Below are 13581 nucleotides of genomic sequence, written 5' to 3' on the forward strand. Positions count from 1 at the left end.
GTTTTCGATTAGTATTCCTGCATTGATTGTTAGATGTTATGTTACGATTCAAGCCTTTGATTTATCGATTTTTGAAATTGGTTTTTATTCTTTGATCCATAAAAAAAGAAGAAAAAAAAAAGCTATCAATGGTTCACCTTTCTTATGTGAGCAAGTCTTGTTCAACATGGCGCGTGAAAGGCTTTGCGTACCGGCTTACTGCTATACTCATCAAGGGCCATTACTCTCAACCTTCTAGAGGTCGTACTATGGAAGCATTGCCCTGGGGAGAGAAGAGAAAAAAAAAATAAACACTAAACCATACATAACTTTGTTTTTATTTTTGTTGCCCTTTTTCTCTTTGGTTTTATAAATTATCTTGTATTATTTATTTGGAAATATTAATTGTATATTAACAAAAAAAATGTTGCGGAAACGAATATTTGCTATGACGATCATGGCAAGCCGAACAAAGACGACTCTTTATTTTTTTATTTTGTTTTTCCTAAAAAAAAAAAAAAAAATACTGATTGTTGCAATTTTATCAATATTTTGTTTAATTAAATTTTGTGATTTTTCTAATTTTGTTTTGTTTGTTCGATCGTTAATGGCTTCTATTTTCCCCCCGGTATCCGAGTAATTTTCCACTGAAAACTATGACTCGCCTTGCAAATATTCATGACTTCGTTAATGTTGCTTGTCGGGCACCTGATTTCAGCAAAAAGGAAATAAATTGTAAAAATGATTCAAATTTAAAGAAATTAAATGATTATTTAATCTTTTTCTTTTTTTAATTGTTCTTTATAATATGTTTTAAATATAGTTTATATACAGTCAATTTTTTTTTTTTACAAGTTTTTTTGTTGTCGAGTAGGTTAGTAGGAGGAGACATGGTTTGGGCTAGGGATATTTGAAATTTTCTCAAATATTTGAATCTATTTGTCTTATCTCAAATGAATTCAGTTAAAGAATATCATAATTTTATAAAATTAATTATATTGGGGAGAAAGTTTTAATATATTTTGAGCTTAGAAATAAATAATTCCTTTCTTGTAGCTTAAAAAAATAATCAATTAAAAGATTTCACTTTAATTCTTATAAGATAACTAATAAAATAAGTATTAATTTCAATTTAAATGAAAATATTTTTGTTTATCTTCTTTCACTTTCTAGTTTTTAAGTTGTTAAAAAAATCTTTTTTCTTGCACGCACATATGTATGCGTGTGTGCGGCAGTTGCTCCCCCCCTATTTTTCTTTCCTCTCCCCCCCTCTCTACGTCTTACCTCCTCCTTCGTCTTTATCTTTGTTCTTCTTTATCACCCCCTCCCTCTTTTTCTAATTATCTGCGTCCCCCCCTTCCTCAACGCGACACATGCGCAACCATATTTCCCATTCGTTTATGGCGTCGATCGAAGGAATTTTTTAGTTCGTTTTACGTAGACTTTTGGTAAGTAAAAAGGTTTGTTTAACGATTTATTTATCGAGAACACAAAGTAGATAACCTCCTAAGTCGTGAATGCCTTTCTAAGAATTATTCCGACAACATTTATGATTGTTTTAACGAGTTTACCCCCGTCGCCTCGGTCATCTTTCTTCTCATATTTTAAAACTAAACTCTCTCCATCTTCTCTAAAAAAAAAAAAAAAGACTAAAATAATCCCGACAATTTTTGTCTTTATTCTTTCCAGATGTTCTAAATAAATTCTATAAATGCTTATTTTATATTCAATTGCACCTTTTTTCTGGTTACTGTCGTATTTGAGAAACAAAGAAAACCCTTCTTGTTGGACTTGAGTGGGTTTGAACTCAATATTTCTCGCTTTCTGTGTCGAAGAAGCGCGCAGTTTTTACAGTAATTATTAATATTTACTTAAACAAATGTTTATTTGTATTGTTTATATAAAATTCTGTAAAACCCTGTAAAAATATTTTTTATTTTATTTTTAATATAAATATCTGCAAATTTTCGCCCATTTTGCGTTCTCGTCAATTTCTGGAGAAGAAAAGATAAAAATGGATTGTGAACAAAGCCTGGTCATTATTTGAATTAATAATGTCGAATTTTATTATTTAAAGGCTGTTTGTATCTTTCTTGTAACTATGTCTTGCATGTAAACCAAATAATTATTTAATTGGTGATTTGGTAAAAAAATAAAATGTAATTCTATACGGATTTTTTTTTTTCAGACTGCGTTTCCCGTTTTGAACCCTTAATAAAGTCAAAATGTATTTGAGTAAAATCTGCTTTTTAAAGTTAAAATACTTTTTTTTTTTTTTTACATGAAAAAAAAAACATCCATTGTTTCTTGTATATTATATATTAATAATAGTCAACAGAGTTTACATTATTTTTTTTCTTTTTACCCGAGGACTATACAAACGATCGTGGTTCTCGCATTTATAACCTAATTAAGAATTAATATTTACAAACCTAAAATATTCAAATGTATAATCAACTTGAAAATGATTACGTTTTGAATGTTTATTTAAATAAAAATTCGATTACATATCACCCCACCTCCCGGAATAACGAAATGTTCATAGCAAAACCTATAAATTATATTAAAAAAAAAAACATTTTTTTTTTCTTTGATGTTCCATTTTAAACTTGATCAATACAACGAAGACAATTTTATATTAATAAAATTTAAAAAAAATTCTTGTCCAAAATAAATCCTTAACAACTTTCATATTTCTTTTCTTCACCTCGACCGGTCGGTGTTTTTATTTTGTTTTTTATTTACTGTTGCGTGTGTGTTTTGCGTGTCCACATGCGCCGGGGGTCCAAGCGTTTCTTCATCGCTGCACTTCCTGTCTGTTTCCACGCAACAACAACGCGACCCTCCGACCCTAACTCCCCCACCCACCCCCACGTCCCGATCGACCGGCGTTTTTATCGCCCCACCCCCTCAACACAATCCTTCCTTTCACTCTGCACACACGATCTCATCACACAGTGCCCCCTCCCCGCTCCTCTCTCTCTCTCTCTCTTATCATTTTCGAAGTTGTTGATCTACAATACTATTTTTTATTTATTCAAAAGTGAAAGCGATTTATATTTCGCAATTGTTTAGATAAGTTTTTGGATCATTTGGATTTGACGGACTACTAATATCTCATTTTGTTAGGTCCACAACGTTTTGACCCATGTAAACCTTCCCCTACTTCTTCAGGTGCATTTTTTTTTGTATTTTTTTTTACGACCTGCCCCAGCGTGGTAGTATAACCCCCCCATGTTAAGAACGGCTTTCGGAATACACCCCCCGCCCCAACCTCCCCATGTTAAGAACGGCTTTAAGGTTGAGGGGTGTTTATTCTGAAAGCCGTTCTTAACATAAGGAGGTTGGGGTGTTTATAATACGCTGGGACAGTGGGAAAATTTACCTTTTTTTTTTCTTCGAACTTGGAAACCTATATGGGATTTCGAAAAGATACACCTGAAGAAGATCGGAGGTTACACCGGCTGAAACGTTGTGAACAATTTTGGCTTTTTAGTTGTTAGCAAATTGTAGTATTTACTTTAATACTATACTTCATTTCTGTCTTTAAGTGAAGACAGAAATCTTTCTAGACTAAGATAATTTTAGTTTTGTTTCAATTCCAAGTATGTTTACTTTTCTTCATAATAAAATCGACCTTATGTCTAACTCTGCCATCATGTGGAGGCGACCAAGATGTGAAAATAGGAATCCAAATAGTTCAAGCATTTACCATTTGTTTTTCACTCTATCATCTTCTCGGTTTTATTTTCAAATCGAATTATAATGCAATTTACAAAAAGCACAAGACCATCAAAATTATAGAGAGTATGGGTTCGTTGGTCATCCTTTGTTTATCCTATTATATTAACCAGATACATTTTGATTCAGTGGTTCAAGCATTTTCTTTCATTGTTTGTACATTTCCAGCAGTCACCACAAGACTACATTTACTCTAAAATATTTCCGATATATACAGTCATTGTAATATTTTATGACGATTTTCAATCTGTGTGTGGTTTTAGATTTATTATTTTACATGATTTTAACATGTAACCATTATTATTATTAATAGTTAATAACGTTACTAACTATTCTATTTATTGAACCTTTTTAAAAGTAGTAATTTTTATTTTATTTTGCTTTCAATATATGAAATAATTTAGTTGGTTTATTGTTTTTGTGACACCAAATGTTTAAGAACAACTTTATATTTTCATGATTAAATATTATTCTTACAATCAAAGATATACAAGCAGATGGTATTTCTTCAAGATTGACAAAGGCTTTTTGCGCTCCTGTCAACTGAACGAAAAAAGTCTTTACTTTAACTTTTATGATAAAAAAAATTATGAAACAAGGTTTTATATACTGTTTTAATCAAACATCATAAAAAAACGTAGGAGGGATTTTTTTTTTGGGTCCACCTGACAGGACCGCAGAAAGCCTTTGTTAACACAGGGGTGCTAATCTTGAAGAAAGACCAACAGATGTTGCATATCTGCTGATTATGTTGCTACCCCCTCCAAAGAAAGTAATCCCCCTAAAGGGGTGGTATGATGACCATAAAACAGATACTGCTCCATAAAAGGAAGAGGTAATGCCAAGGAAGAACAGATGTTACATTACACTCTCCATGATGTAATGCCTGGGAAGATGATATCCTAGGACAGATACTATCAGATCTTATCTGAATTGAGCATTAAAAATAGTGTCTTAATCTAAAATCATATAGTAAACTGGATTAAGCATTACTAGAAATGATAGTATAGGTTCGGCTTCAAACGGATACCAAATCGCAATTGCTAATAAATTTGATTCGTTGAGAACAGATAAAATTTTTATGCCGATTGTTAACCTCATTCTCATAGTTGTTACTGTTTCACCATGTTTCGGCCAACTCATCCTCTGGCCTTCTTCAGGTAGCTAGCCACGACGGGATAAGGATGCTGAGTCTTGTAACTGTGTCCTCAGTAATTACTGCCTTCCATAGTTGTCATCTCATCACGTTTTGGCCAACAAATCCTGTGGTCTGCTTTGGGTAGGATTGAAACCGCTATCTTCAGACAATGCTCACCTGGAATGATAGACTCAACGCCTCTATCCACTGCGTCACGAGCCCTGAAGGGCATCTAGCGCGCCACAGGTCCCGAAGAAGACCAGAGGGAGAGTTGGCCGAAACTTGGTGAAACAACAACTATGAAGATATGAGAATCACAGTCCGTAATAAAATGAATATGCAAATTATGAAGCCTCATATCAAAGAAATCCAAAAAATTATTTAATAAAATATAAGATGAAGTTTTCACAACTGAAGTTTTATTATTTTTTTATTATTATTAATTTGCTGTTTGGCCATTTTTTTTTTTTTTTTTTTTCTTTTTTAAGTCATTCAAATAAAATAAAAACTAATTGAATGCTGCCATTTAATTTGGTTGATAATTTTTAAAACTAATATTTACCAATAATATAACACCTCATATTCCTTGACTTTCAGGCTATTATCGAAGTCTGGTATCTGTTAAGTCCTCTCTAATAAGAAAGGAAAAATTCTTTTTGACTGGGACAATTTGTTTTTGTCCAAGGTACTTTTTTACGGGGTGGCAAGTTAAATAGTAAAAATCTGAAACAAATAGAAAAGGACATGTTTAATACTAGAAAAACATAAAAATTATTTATTTCTAAGATAGAATAATATATTTTTATTTTTTAATCAATATTTTTAATTAACGTTGAAAGTTAAATTGTTTATCTTCTATAAAATCCTTGGAATAATAAATTCCATATTTTATGTAGTTGATCATTATTTTGTTGAACATGAGATTGAGTACCATTTGTGAATTTGATATTTCCATGGAACTTCCTATTTCAAAGGAAGTTCAACTGAGGCCATGGTTCAACCCACCTAGTACAAATTAGATTGGAGTAGAAATTAGTTAACCCAAATAACACAGCATTTCCATTGTTTATGGTGTTTTGAAAGAAATTATCCATCGTTTATGGGTTACCAGTACCCGCCCCCACCCTCTCATCTGTGGGACCAGTTAGGATTTAATAGAAATTATCAGCTGATGAGATTTGAACAAAGTTGATTTCAAGTTTTTTTGTGGACAATACTACAAATATTTAACTGTTAATTTTATTAATCATAATGACAATTCTTAAAATGGTCGCTTTTTTATCTAGGTTTTTTTTTAGGGGGGGGGGTAAATAATAATAATAAATGGGTTTTGAAAGTTAAAGATAATTATGAATCTAGCCAATGAAATGTTATTTATTTCTTGTTTAAATTGAAATGAAATCAACAAGAAACATTCTTTAGCCAGTTTCATAGAGTTCTGCTTTCAGTCAAAGATGATCATCTTTATTTTGTTGACTTTTTCGTGAAACTTTTTTTCTTTTTTTTTTTTGTTACCTGGTGGAGTCCAATCATGGTTAACCGTTCAAGTGATGAACCAATTCAACCATTTGAAGAGTTTGATGATATTCCAATGAACTGCCGAAATAATTATGAAACGGTGCTTTTAAAGAATTGTTTTGTTTCAATTTGTTTTCAAATGACCTCTGAAAAATTTCTAACATATTTAGGACTCAACTATAAACTTGTCTGTTTTAATTCACACAAAGTAATTTCTAGAAAAATAACCATAATTTAATTCTAATAATAAGAAGCGGCTGAATAAGCGGTTTTGTTGTACATTACATAAACTCTACAATTCCTTGGATCCCACAAAAAAGAAAACTCACTTATTATAAATATATTAATCAATTATGAAAGTTGTTTTTCTTCTTCAAGCAAAGTTTCCAACGCTTGCTGCAGACCTGTCAGACTAACCGGTTAAAATTGAATAATCCTTTTTGTTTGTTTCTCACTTCTGCATGATTGGTGCGATTTTCTTATTTATTGAAATTAAGAAGAAACAATATTTTTGGGTGGACACGTTTTTTATGATGTTTGATTTTAAAAACCCTGTTTCATAAATATTTTTATAAAAGGTTAAAGACTTTCTTTTTTTCTTTTTTTAACTTTTATGATGATTGATTAAAAAAAATAGCATATATATATATATATATATATATATATATTTCAATAAATCGCTTCACAAAACAAATAGTGTTTAGATTATTTCGTGATGGAAAAGCTTAATAACTAATAAAAGTAGAAGGGATTATTCAGTCTTTACTGGTTAATCTGACAGACCCATAGCAAGCGTAGGGGGACTTTGATTGAAGAAAATCTGAAAGTTTTACAGCAGTGATATTTTAATTGAAATGTGAAAATTATAAAATGCTTAAACAGAACCTCTCCCTCTTTCATCCTGATCTCCCCTTTCTCCTCTTGACGTTTTTCGTTTTGTAACAGGTTTTAAGTTTTATTTTGTTTTGTTTTTTTTGTAATTATTACATTTTCACCCCAAACAAGGCACAGTGCCACCATCAAGGACATAAGTTGCAGGGATGCTATGAAGGGAGTCGAGCAGCAAAATGTCTCGCATTACACTTGGATTTCTTCATGTCAGCACAGTTGGGGGAGCAGGAACCCAGAAGGGAATTCCAACGCCTAACAGTTCTGGGGAAGAAGCTATTAGAGTAAAAGGCTTTCTTGCATCTAGGGATCTCTGTGTAGGGGTGGGACTTTGCTGCTTGTCAGGTTTGTTGGAGGTATTTTCGTTGAGGGGGTACAAAGGCCTGTAGTTCATCGGTGCATTCACCATTAAAATACTTGTAAAACAGGCAGAGAAATCCAACATTTCGTCGATGGGGCAGAGGTTGAAGCTCAGGACCTATCAGGTTGGCAACTCTCTTTTAAACCCTGTCCAGGAGTGGGAGACTAGTAGCAGATGCACCAGCCCAAATGTGACAGCAATACTCCATACATGGGCGAATGGTGGCCTCATAGAGGTACAGGATACTTTCAGGCATAAATAACGTTCTAGCATGGTAGGGAGAGCCCGGTTTCCTTGCAGCAGCCGCAGCAATGCCCTCGATGTGTCTGCTCCAATTCATGTTTCCTGTGAACGTTAAGCCGAGGAGTTTGAAAGAAGTACTTTCATGTAATGTGTTTTTAGCCATAGTTATTGGTGGTTGAGAATGTTTCTTGTAATTATTAAAGGAAACAAGCTTAGTTTTAGCAGCATTGAACGTTACCATCCACTTTTGATCCCCATTCCACTACAGACTGGAAGTTTTCCTCTAGGGTTTCAGGCATTGCCTTGGATATGTATTCATTTTTTTTCCCCTCGTGCCTGTTATAGAGTGTGGTGCCGTCAGCAAATATACCCATCCCGATTTATTGGAGAGGGACCTATGTTTTCAGTGGCATCTGTGCGTTCATTATTCTGGACGATTGCCAGATAACCGTCCATTAATTTTTCCTGAAATTTTGCCACAAATTGTATTTCATTAAATAGATATGCACAGTAAAAAAAGTATTTTTTGCGAAAATTCCCGTTGCGTCCCCAGGGGCTCAAAAGAGGTCAAAAATGCCACAAAATGACCAAAAATGACACGTTTTGCTCCATCATTTTTGATCCATCCATAAGATTTTTCTGAAATTTGGCCAAAATGTGGAGCCCATTGTCCTTAATATAATTCCAGTATGGGTGACTCTGGCAAAATTTTGGTTTGCATCCTCGGAGACTTCTAGTGCTAAAAACGCCTCTTTTTGTGGCTCTATTTTCATACTTCTCAACAAAACCTTGATATGTCTGACTATATAGTGATTTTTCACGGTAGTCAATTCAAATATACATGTGTTAAGGCCTGAAACTGCACCGTTATCCATTTACATTGGGATTCAGTGTCCCGAGAAGCTCAAAAGAGGTCAAAAATGCCCCAAAATGGCCAAAAATGACATTTTTTGCCCCATAGCGTTGATCCATCCATTAGATTTTCCTGAAACTTGGCCAAAATATGGAGGCCAGTGTTCTTAATATGAATTCAGTATGGGTGACCCTGGCAAAATTCTGGTTCTCATCCCTCTGGGACTGTTAGGGCTAAAAAAAAAACATACCTTTTTGGAGCTCTTTTTTCATAATTCTCGAAAATTTGATATGCATGTCTATATAGTGGTTTTCCATAGTGCTGAATTCAAACATACGTGTCTTAAGGTGTGAAACTGCACCGGTTGTCCATTTTCACTGTGATTCGGCGTTCCCAGGAGCTCAAAAAGGGTTTTAATGCCCCAAAATTGCAAAAAATGACACTTTTTACTCATAACTTTTGCCCCATGCATTTTTCTGAAACTTGGCGAAAATGTCAAGGCAACGTTGGCCCTTCATACTTCTCACATTCATCATTTCTTCACTATTTTTTGTGATGTCATCTCACATGCAGCACCAGAGGGGGACCACACACGCGCGGCTTGTTTATCAGGGAAGTCATTTATTAATGTCCAGAATAATAAAGGGCCAAGGATCGACGCCTGTTGTTTAGACGTACGACCATCGAGGACAACCTGGATTCTTCTGTTATTTAGGAAGGATTTAATTATGTTAAGTATTCGTCCAGTAACACCATTAGAATCTGATTTTCCTGAGAAGACTCTTGTACCAAACCTGTCAAAAGCCTTAGATAGGGCTACTGCCTTATCCAGTGCATGGTATATACATTCAGAGAATCGCGAATCGCACATTTTTCTTTGTTTTATTGACAAATTGAAAAGCATTTTTGCATTTTCAAATAAAAATAAACATCAACAGAAAGGAAAATTAAATTCCATCATTTTTAGACACAAGTAACTTTTCTTCATCCTGACTCCAATTATGCGTTATTAATAACTTATTAAAACGAAAGTGAAGTAATTCATTTTGTGTGGAATTTCGATAGTTACTTTCGGATTGTTTACACACAAATGAGAATCTCAATACTTTCCTTTTTTTTTTTTACAATTCAACAGATGCTTACACATAATGTCAAGGTAGAAGCCTTAATCCCATTTTTTCACGTCGAACAAAAAGGTTTTAAGAAAGAAATCTAAAAGAGAAATGATCGAAACTTGCCTCCCCATGGTTGATTTTTAATATTGGAAAAATCCAGCTCTCCAAAACGGTGGACAAAAAATAAAAATTGTTTCAGTGTGGATTTCTCCTTCATTGATCGAGGACAGAAAATATGGAGTGCAACATCAAAACAGTTCTTACACTTTGCTGTTTTGCCTAAAGATGAAGAAACAGTGAAACTCATTTTCCGTCATCAAAATTAGTTTTAGTTTAAAGTTTTTAAATGGATCAATTAAATAATTTCTAGGGAATTTTTATCTAGATGTATTTATTCTTTTTGAAATAGACGTTTTGCTGCAAGTCCCTGCCTTCAATTAAAAAAAAAAAAAAGAAAGAAAAATATTTGTACGGGTAAATTTTATGACGTGCCCTAGCGTATTTATTATAAACACCATAACCTCCCCATGTTAAGAACGGCATTCGGAATAACCCCCCCCAAACCTCGAAAGCCGTTCTTAACATGGGGTGGTTGTTGTTTATACTACACCGGAGCAAGTTGTAAAAAATATCTTTGTACGTATCCGTAACAAAAAAACAAAATATATACACAAAATATTACGTAAATCGATCAAGTATTTTTATTTTCAAAACAAAATCAAATTTTATGACTAAACGACGATCGGCAATTTTTCGACGCCATTTTGCAAAACAGGAGAGATAATTCCTAATAATGCTAACTTTTACGAAATTTAAGAAAACCATTCTTAACATAGGTAGAGGGCCAGAGGGGGACTCAAATTCCCATTAATCGCTTAAATATGATTTTTTTTTTTTTTTTAACTAATTGATTAAATTACGTGACTTTTGGTATATGATATTCTCTTTTAGTTACGGTTACGTACATCATATAGATTTTGTCCATGTAGGTAGAAGAATAGTTGACTCGAAATCCGCAGCAAAAAGTGTCAGATAAAAAAAATTTGGGTTATCGTCAAGTTAAGCATTCCCGTGTTGACAAAGATTTTCAAAAGGCTTTTTGCGGTTCTGTCAGCTAGACACACACACACACACACACACACACACCAAAAGAAAAAAAAAACTTCCCCCCCCCCTGTTTTTATAGTGTTTGGTTAAAAAAAATGTCACATCTCGTTTCATATATATATAAGTTCAAGTAAAGACAAGACTGCAGAAAGCCTTTGTCAACACAAGGATGCTAAACTTGAAGATAACCAAAATTCACATTATACTCAATTATTTTTATCTTTATCAATTATAAAATAAATAAAATGTCACTTTCCATTGTTTTGAATTTTTTTTAGTATTATAAAAAAAATATATTACTTTATCAAATATGAATTTATTTTATTTATTTTTTTAAATTGAATATTTTTTTATCTAACAGTTTGCTGCGGACTTCGAATCGCCAGTTCTGTATCACCCAGATTTTTTTTCATGAACTGGGGAGGTATGAACTTGCACCAGATTTTTAAAGAATTATTTTAATTTTTCTTTGTATTATCTGGGATTTAAATAAATATCCGATTAAAATTGAAAAAAAAAAAAATTAATATGTATCTATTAATTACGTAAAGGCGAGAAACGCATCTTGTAATCTTATAATTTAAAAGATAAATAAAATCCATCTCGTGTCCTAAGTAATAAAAAAAAAGTATCTTTTTGTTTGATTTCTTCCTACTATATTGTTTATTTTTCTCTCTTTCTCTTTGGCTAAAAACTGGTTGCGTATATTTCGTGTTAGTATTCTGAAAGTTTCCGCGCGTGTGTCGAGTTAGTACAAGGAATGTTGTATTAAATTGGAGAGAGAAAGATAAAGCGGTTGCTGCTGCTGCTTTAGCAAGTTGCTTTCTTTCCTTCTTTTTTATCTTTACGCCCCCCCCCTCTCCAGTTTATCTCATAAAGTCAAATGTGGGTCAGCCGCGCTTTGCTTTCTAACATATACATTTCTCATTTAAATAAGAACAGATTTTCAATCATTTAAATAGTCTTGAGACTTCGACTCCATTTTTTTTTTTTTAATTTTTAAACATAATTCAAAATAAATGAATATTATGTTGGGTAATTTCTCACTGCTTCTTTTTGGTGCGTGTTTGTTTTTTTTTTTGTCAAGTTTGAAATTTGAGCACGAATCATCCCACAAGCTTTGAGAAGGGGAGGGGGAATAAGATATAAAGAGAGGGGGAGTAGGCTGCTTGCTTGGCTGTCGTTTCTTATGTCTGTGTGTTCGTTTGGCAGTCACACATAAATAAAAAGAAAGGCCGTCTAGAAACGCACACAATCATTCGCTAACAATCTCTATTTACATCCAACAAACGTCATAGTTTACTATAAAACCTCTAGTTTCTCTTGCGTTTTAAATAACATTCTTTTCTTTAATATGTGATCATTTTAGCATTAATATCAAAAGAACAAAAAAAAAGTTTGCACTTTGTGATATGGTGATTGTGTTGCTGGTGGTGGTGATGATCATCACTATCGGTGTATGCTAAACAGAGAGAGGGGGAGAGTTTACCGTCCATTTCCACAACTATGATACATAAAGAGAGTGAGTGAAAGCGATCAATCTTAGTGATATTGGCCATTGAGGGAGGGATTGCCGTCTCTCCTCTCGCTTCTTCTCGCCCTCCTCTTACTCCGCTGTATCGTCTATTCAACACAATCAGCGCAGAGGAGACCAGCCTTTGCCAGTAAGTTTCACATTTCTTTTAATTTACTTACACTTTTCACGAATACTGCAGGCCAACAAGCACTAAAAACCATTACGAATTGACCCGGGGGAAGGGTGGGAGTATTACTGTTGTTTTTCTTGTCTCTTTCATCGACACAAAGGACAAAAATAATTCTAATAAGTAGCTTCTTCCTCAAACAACTCGATTATTAAATATTCTTCCATGTTGATATCACAATGTATGCAAAACGTTTTTTGCCTACTAAACCCGATTCCCCACAACTTCTTTCTCTCTCTTAGAAAACATGTGTTCTTTTTTGTTGTTGTTGACTCAAAACCAAATTATTATTCAATCGTTACTTTCACACTTTAAATTAAACTTTAACAAATTACGTTTTCTGCTAATTCTCATTCTCCTACGAACCCCCAAACTTAACTGACCGTCTTCCAATCGTCATAGCCTCATTTTATTGACTTATTTTTTTCTGATTTTAATTTTTCAAAATTTCCATTTATTCATATTTTACTTTAAGTCTTTATATTCACGAAATTCGTACACAATATCGGAGCCCTCACCCTCTTCTATGAAGACGGTCGCTGTCGTCATCATCATCATCATCATCATGTTATGATAGACATATTTCAAAGATAATTTAATAAAATTAAAATAGTTTTATACACTGTATCTATCGAATTTAATCGCGATATTAATATATCTATTGTGATCAATTCAATGAACACAAGTTGCATATCTGAGCTCTGGTGGTAATGTCCAAGATCAGTCAGTGCTCGGAAAAATCAAGCTACCTGAAGTGAATACGGTTGATTATAGAACGGAGTCTAGACACGAAAAAAACGAAACCATATATTTATTTTACATCTCATTTTTTTTTTTTTTTAATTAGTGTTATTCTTGTTATCACGAAAAAAAAAACACTTCTTGTATTATCAAATTAAACATTTTATCCAAAAAATTAATTTAGTTTTAACATT

At 33.2% G+C, this 13581-nt stretch overlaps 1 protein-coding gene across 3 annotated transcripts in view; it reads left to right on the forward strand.

The window, feature by feature from the left end:
* The first annotated feature begins 1312 nt into the window (after positions 1-1312).
* LOC145260493 (SWI/SNF-related matrix-associated actin-dependent regulator of chromatin subfamily A member 2-like) overlaps positions 1313-13581 on the forward strand; it is a 99777-nt gene continuing 87508 nt past the window's right edge. For 2 of the 3 annotated variants that reach the window (XM_080118624.1, XM_080118607.1), the window contains exon 1: positions 1313-1427. The gene's annotated coding sequence lies outside the window, so the exon portion shown is untranslated. Of the gene's footprint in view, positions 1428-12088; positions 12608-13581 lie in introns of those variants that run through there. The other variant, XM_080118616.1, reaches the window with a different exon arrangement.

The sequence above is a fragment of the Euprymna scolopes genome, chromosome 3 (assembly GCF_053919585.1).
Source record: "Euprymna scolopes isolate OS-2025 chromosome 3, ASM5391958v1, whole genome shotgun sequence".
Lineage (NCBI taxonomy): Eukaryota > Metazoa > Mollusca > Cephalopoda > Sepiida > Sepiolidae > Euprymna > Euprymna scolopes.